Source organism: Triticum aestivum, chromosome 1D (genome assembly GCF_018294505.1).
Source record: "Triticum aestivum cultivar Chinese Spring chromosome 1D, IWGSC CS RefSeq v2.1, whole genome shotgun sequence".
Classification (NCBI taxonomy): Eukaryota; Viridiplantae; Streptophyta; class Magnoliopsida; order Poales; family Poaceae; genus Triticum; species Triticum aestivum.
In genome coordinates, this window is record NC_057796.1 from 103,775,293 (window position 1) to 103,782,902 (window position 7,610).

Below are 7,610 nucleotides of genomic sequence, written 5' to 3' on the forward strand. Positions count from 1 at the left end.
GATCGCTGATGCAGTCCGCATGACATCCCTCTTCTTCCTCATCGGATCGGGAGGGAGCACGGTCGTCGCTTCCATCCCCTCCGACGACCAACACACCACCAGAAAGCGGCGTCGCCGGTGGCGCCACTCTCGACCTCTTGATGCTACGAGCAGCGCTTTCCATCTCCACCTCCGTTGCTGGGGTGGCGCCGCCCACGACCAGTGCTCACTGAGGTGGATCTGGAGAAATGGATTACAACCTGTCAATCCACGAGACGGCTTAAATACCCACGACGGGGAGCGGAGGGGTCCAGATTAATTACTTCTTCTATTTTTCTTTCTGACAGGGGGCCCGGGTTAAGTACTACTCGTAGCAAGTCAATGGTAGGTGACTGCTTGAAACATGAAATAGAAGCACGGCTTTCAAGGTACGAGATGCACTGTTGCACACGCAGACCAGGCACGGGCGTGCCCGTCTGTGTTTTAATTATTTACGGCACACATTCAATAGAAGAATCTGTTTGACGCCGGAAGCACGGTTCTACAGTCATCTTGCCTCTACGAGCAACAAAATTTTCCACGGACACGTTCACATTTAAGTCAATAGAAGATTCAAGGCCGTGCCTCTGCTTTGCAAATGATTCTGCTGAAACGCTCCTGTCACGGCTTGTCACATACCAGGCACACGGTACGGCTTGGCATTGTCACGTACCAGACACACAGTCCTGCCTTTGGCATTGTGACGCACTGTTCTACATGCCACACAGGCATGTAGAACAGTTCGTGTCTACCTTCGTGTCTCTTTGTGTTCCAGATGATTCCGTTGACTCTAACACTAGGAGAGGCACGGTATGGAGGCCCAGAGAGGCATGCTTGCGTTTTATGCAGGATCAAAATTATCACAGGCACGGGCATGAAGCGCGTAAAGGCATGGTCGGTGGTATTACATAGAGTCACGCTAACCTTTGTCTTACACACAGCCACGGGCGTTTACTCTGTGAGGCACGGAATGGCCTATACGAGAGACCCTGTTTTTAAAAGCGTATTCCTTGTACGGGCATAAGCACGTGCATATAGCATAGAGGCATGGGCGTTTACTCTGTGTTTTAGTGTCAAGGGTCACAAGCACGGGCATACAGCCCTCAAAGGTCTTCTAATTACATAGAGTCACGCACAGAGGTTTTCTAATTGTATTCATAATGAGTCGGTGGAGAGGCATGGTTTATTCTTACCCGGAGTCACGATTGTGCGATTATTACGGAAACCTAATAGAATCAGACGACTGTCCGTGTTACAATTGTTTTCATTATAAGATTTTAAATCAAATGCACGAACCGTCAAGTGTGTCAGTGTTTCAAGTCAGAGGTCACCTTCGTGTCTCTTTGTGCTCCAAATGCATCCGTTGATCTATAACCAGCAGTGGCACGGTAAAGATGCTCAGGAGGGCATGCTTGTGTTTTACGTGGGGTCACGTTCGTGCGTTAATTGTGGAAACCCAACGTGCATGTTACAATTAAGTCACTAGAAGATTCAAGGCCGTGCCTCTGCTTTGCAGATGATTCTGCTAAAACGCGGACAAAACCAAGTGAATGAAGTGATGGCAGAACCACGGCTTTTCAAGAACGAGACACACGGTCCTGCCTTCGGCATTGTAAAGCACTGTTCTACATGCCACACACAGGCACAGCCGTGATTCCACGTGCCTTAGTACCATGTAAAGACGCGATTCTCTCACAGCAAACGCCGTGAACCTACTGCTAGGCACTATATCCATTTGTAAAACAGAAACGCAAACACAACCGTGACCCGTTGTGTTTGAAATCTTTGCATCACAGAAGCACCGCATGAAGGCACATGAGGCACGGTTGGACACGCATCGCAAGCACGGTTATTTGAATTACTTACAGTCATGCATTCATAACAGAAGAACATGCGTTAGAACAGGCGAGGCACAGTTACCACGAAAGCCACGGTTATGCAGCCCTAGAAGCACGACCCAGATTCTGTGCTTAAAAACGATTTCGTTCCATAACGGCGGGCGTGACCATGCAACCGTGAGAGTCACGGTTGAGCACTCACCGGTGGCATGACCGTGGCTGCCTGTGCCCTTAGGTTATTTTTATCTCACTGTCACGCAGCAGAGAAGCATGCTTGTATGCTTACAACATCCACGTTCAGAAACCGACGCGGCTGCGGAAAATAACAAGGAAACCTGTGCCTCTGATATTTTTGTCCGCCGAGTAAAAAATACATAAAGAAGCAAAAGGCGTTCTTATTTAAATTTGTTTTGTTTCTATAACTGCAGCAAATTAACTTACAAGTCGTTCTTATAACCATAGCACAAGAAAATAAACAATCGACAACCGCCCGCCCTCCCCACCAATTGCTTGCTATTTCATCGCTCCACGTGCGGCCTTGTTTTTGAATGTTCAGCGATCCATTCTTCCTTCTCGACCCTTGTGCAACCCCACCCTTCTGCGTAGCTATTCAACCTATTTACCTGTAAAATTAATATTCATACATAAAAACAAAGCGAAAGATTGCGGTCATCACTGTTTTTTGCTTACGTCCTGTTTAAGCTGCATTATTACCTTTTAATTTTTCTATTTGTACTGTTCTCCGGTACCAAAAAGTCTCCACTCAGACCTTTCCTTTCTGAAAATGGACTGTGCAGATTCCGTGCCTTGTCCTGGGCTTCCCTGCATGCATTCTGTGTGCCTGGCTTGTGTGATGTTTGATTCTGGCGTAGATGCAAGACTTTGGTAAATGCTCCCTGCTGTCAGTGGGGTCGTTGGAGTTGCTGGCGTCTGACATCTTCCTCCTGGGCTTGGAGTGCATTGTCCTGAGCCGTTTGATGTCCTCGATGGTGTTGTCGGTGTTGTCGGCCATTTCATTGACCTTGCTCTCTTCTCCTGCTGCGATTTCCTCTTTTCCTCTTCAATCCTCATCCTCTCCTAGACTTCTGGGTTATCCGGGCAGTTTGTTTTCCTGTGACCCTTTACTCCACAACGGCCGCACTTGGATGCGGCTTTGTTGCCTTTTTCTTTCTTCTCAGAACCAGCTTTGATTCGATCTCCTTTTTTCATACCCTTTGAGCCACTCATGGGAGGGTTCTTGAGAGTTTCGGCAAGAATGCTTGTGTCTGGTTCCTCGGCAAGTGCCGCCATGACTTTTATTTTCATATCTACCGTACACTCACGCAGCACACGGTATGCCTTCTCTTTTCTGCAAGCATTTGAACAGATATCCGACAACTCAGCGTAAGCGAGGCCGAATCTCATAATTTCATCGTCTTGTATGGTCATGCTATCACCTTGAATTGTAGACAGAACTTTCAGACTCTCTGATAGATTCCTGGTCCATCTGGGGATGACAAAGGATTTTGGAAGTTGATCGATCATGCCTGTTTGGTCCATCACCTTAAGCACATGGCAGCACTGAATGCCATCCCTACTCATTTTCTTGCAGCTGCCACTGTATATTTCTTTTTTCTCATCCACATCTACCCTGAACTCAAACCTGTCAAATTCCTCGCCCGGATATGGTTTCCACACTTTTTCTCCAGGTTCAATAATCTTTTTAAAAAAATACTGCCTCCCCTTTGCCAGGTCAGAGCACTTGAAGTAAGTCCGGTTCCGTAGCTCCAGCTGGAATTTCCTGAAAATTTCATTCGTGTATACTTGACTTGCTTGTCTTTCAATCGGAAAACCCGTCTCTAGTGATGGCGCCTTCTCTTCTTTTCGGTGTCTTTTCTTGTCAAGCGTGGCGAGGCAATTTTGCTGAATCGTGTGATATGCATTAACAAACCTTTTTATAGTGTCCTTGTGGTCGACGTAATTCTTCCACATCGAATTCGTGCTCTCACTGCGAGTGGTTGTTGACGAGAAAGGATAGAAACAGTCCTTGAAGTAGGCCGGCACCCAAAAATTTCGGAGTTCCCATAGCGTGTTCAGGTGTTTGTTGCCTTCCGCCTTGTGCAGAGAAATTGCTGCTTTCCAGGCACGCTCAAACTCGTCTTGATCTAGTGAGTTTTTGACGATTCGAAATATATCATCAGACATCCCTGGGTGCTGCGCAAACACTGCTGCGTTATTTTCCTTCAAGTTCTTCCTAATATGCCACCAGTAGAACCTGTGCCTCGTCCTCGGAAGAGCTTCCTTTATTGCCGTCTTCATCGCCTGGTCCTGGTCTGTTATTATGTATTTCGGCTCTTTACCTCCCATTGCCTCGACAAACGTGCTTAGGAGCCACTTGAATGACCCTATTTTCTCATCCTTCAAAAGGCCTACTCCAAACAGGACAGTCGACCCGTGGTTGTCGACACCTATAATTGGTGCAAATGGCAAGCCATATATATTCGTAGAGAATGTGGTGTCAAAAGACACGAAATCTCCATATAGATCATAATTCATCTTACACAAGGAATCTGTCCAGAACAGGTTGCGCACTACATTGTTCTCTGTCTCTTCCACATGGTGGAATCCCGGCCTCCGCCTCTGCATATCAGCAAACATTTTCATGGTGTCTGCGATATCAGTGCCGCGCTCTCCAGCCCTGTCCCGGCATGCAATGTTGCTTATGTCAATCATGTCGAACATAATTTCTCGCCTCGGTTTCCCCATGGCAGTAAAAATCTGCATAACCTTCCTTGGTTCTAACCTCGCCTTCTGCAGCACTTGTATAAAGAATTTCTCCTGAGGTGTCATCTTCTTATAGCATCTCATGAACTTCAGCATCCAATCAGATGGGTGAAGCTGGTGGTTGTGCTCTAGACGCACGTTCTTCAGGTACCATTTCCTCCTATCTGTATCCCTCTTGGCTGTTATTTGGACTGGGCAGCTTGTCCGGATCAAGCAGTTGCTCCTTCTCTCCTTAACATGTCTCTCAGTTGTTTTATTCTGCCCTTCCTTGGTGCACTGAAACACCTGCTTGTCAAGCTGCTGATCATATGTCGATCTTCTGCTCGTTGATCGCTTGGCAGCAAAGCCAACCTTTCTAGCATATCTGCAGAAAAACAAAAAACACTCATCCAATGATCCGAATACCATACCACCCTCTGGTTCGAGCGCTTCGGTGACCTCCTGAATCGTTGGGTATATGCCTTCTTTAAACATGTCGTCCATTTCTTTCTCTACAATGGTCGGCGGCGCCATGATGATTCTGTCTACCGTGTCTTCGTTCGTCTGATCGCATTCACTTCTGACGACATCAGTCTCATCGCCAGCCACAGGTCCACTTACAGCGGAGCTGCTGCTGCTCTGTTGTTTGTCACACGCAGCAGCGTCGTTTCTGCATGGCACGGCCAAATCCATAAATGAGTCTGCCTATCCAATGTTGCATTGTGTAATGCTGCTCCCTGTTTCTTCGGCACTCGTGCAACCAAGGGACTATGCTGCTTCTACCATGCAATCCATGCTGGCACTATACACTACTTGCTGCTATGAACGTTGCGTTTCCTTCGAAATGGATGGAGAACTATGATATTTCTTTCCCTCATCTGTTATCCCCTCCGCCAAATCCTGAACACATGGCAAGAAACATAATTAGATGTCCAGAGCAGCATATGCATTTTTATTATTTCTAAACAAAAGATTTATATGACTCATCAGGGCTCATCTGGTATACCAAAACCAGACCCGTGCCTCTTCACCGAGTATAAGCGGTACACCAGAGGCACTGTTCACATTACCCAGCACGAATGTGACCATGCTACACACACATCTGCACAAAGAGGCACAGATGTGCTTCTGTTTACACCATACAACCGGAGAGGCACAACAACATCCTATATAAAAGAACAACTGCACATACAGCCGTACAAGACGGACAACCGTCCTCCTGTTTTCCACTTTACCCTGTTCTCCCATAAAACTGTTTGTGTGTTGAATTGGAAAAGCATAGTTCCGACGTCACCTTTGTTTTCCCATGCCTCTCTTGTCCAGCAAATCTTGGTGACAAGCTCCGTGCATTGGTGATTTCGCTGACGATTTTGAATGCCATCGGAGATCCTTTGGAAGGACCCCTCATGTTGAACGCCACAGGTGATCCTTCCAACGGACCTTGCCTTATGTTTTCATCGATTCGTGGACTACCGCGATACTTGCTTCCTTCCTCGTACACCTGCTTGTGGAAGATACTGCAATTTAAATATACCAGACAAAAACAAAGAAAAAAATGCTCACAAAAAAATATACATTTGATTTAAATGTTGTTGCACATTCGTATATGCTGTCACCTGTATTGCTTTCTGATGCTGCTGTATGGTAGAGCTTATTGCTCCTATGTTTGATTTTGTCGTTGGGCTCTTCTTGCTTGTGCAAACCGTACCGAATCCTTGAACACCAATGCTTTTGTTGCCAATGATCCTTCTGCTTGCATCAAAGGAAATTCTGTTACCCTGCACCTCTTCATTATGACCGCCTACAAACGCTGGTCCGTCACAACGCCCGCTCTGCGCCTTTGTGGGCATCTGTGTCTTCAAACCAAAAAATAATTAGAGGCACGTGCGACTAAAACTTCCACGTACGTTAAGACCAGCGTTTGAAGTTTTCGTCGTTACCTGCACAATCTGCTTAGTGGAGTCTCTGGTGCTTAGAATGCTCCTCTTGGCAGGTGTCTGTTGCACACCATGCTCCTGGTTGGGGCGTTTGCCAAGAACTTGTATCTCACTCTTGACTCCAATTATTCCAGCCCGCATGGCATGTGCGTGTTTGACAGCATCTGCATCCTTGATCTTCTTCTCATTTTGTAGTAATTTTTTTTCTTCCACCTCTCGATACTCAACTTCAGAGTAGATGCATAGGATAAACAGATATTACAACATTCATCCAGGATATATAAATCATTTTTGTTGTTGTTAATGATCTACTATTTGGTGTTCTCAGTGGTGACACCTTGACAGCAAACGTCCCAGAAATAAAAGACCAAACACTAATGTTCAACTGCCTTACTATTACCTGCCTCCCATAATCCTTGCCGATGTCGTTCAAAGACCGACTGTCCCTGTTGTCCTGACCAGATGACGCACTCCTGAACATCTGCCCCGAAAAAGAGGCGTAATAAATATAAAGGTTATAAACCTGTAGTATCAGTGTTGAAACTTTTCGAAGTCGATATCAACAGAGATATATTTTTAGTTCTATATAATTAACATATATAAATATATACATATATTAATTTTTAATTAAACTACAACCTCAACCAAAGTGAGATCCTCTGATGCTAATTTGCTTGTGCAACACTTAACACAAAGATAACCATGAAACCTAACAAAAGTAACAACCTCGTATTACAAGGACGAGAGGATACAAAACAAAAAACAAACTCAAATCAAAGCTACAGTGTAAAACTAAACAGTTTTATTCTATGAATCCCGACCACAACAAATTCATCAACGAATTGAATCTCGTGTATCAGGAATCGCCACGCAAAAGGTGCGTTGATAATTTTTTACTAACCTTTGATTGCCGAATCTTATGCGCTGATTGTTCGGAAATCACACCTTTCTAAATTGTGGGGGATCTGCTTCCCTGCAGTTTGTCAGCGATCCCCTTCAATGATTTTGAATCTCCGAGAGAGAGAAAAGAGAAAGAGTGAGGGGGAGAGAGAGAGAAAGAAAGAGAGAGGCTACT

General features: G+C 45.6%; 1 pseudogene; it reads right to left on the reverse strand.

Annotated features, from left to right (window-relative positions):
* Positions 1-2,475: 2,475 nt before the first annotated feature.
* LOC123158079 (uncharacterized) lies at positions 2,476-7,016 on the reverse strand (annotated as a pseudogene).
* Between the last annotated feature and the right edge of the window lie 594 nt (positions 7,017-7,610).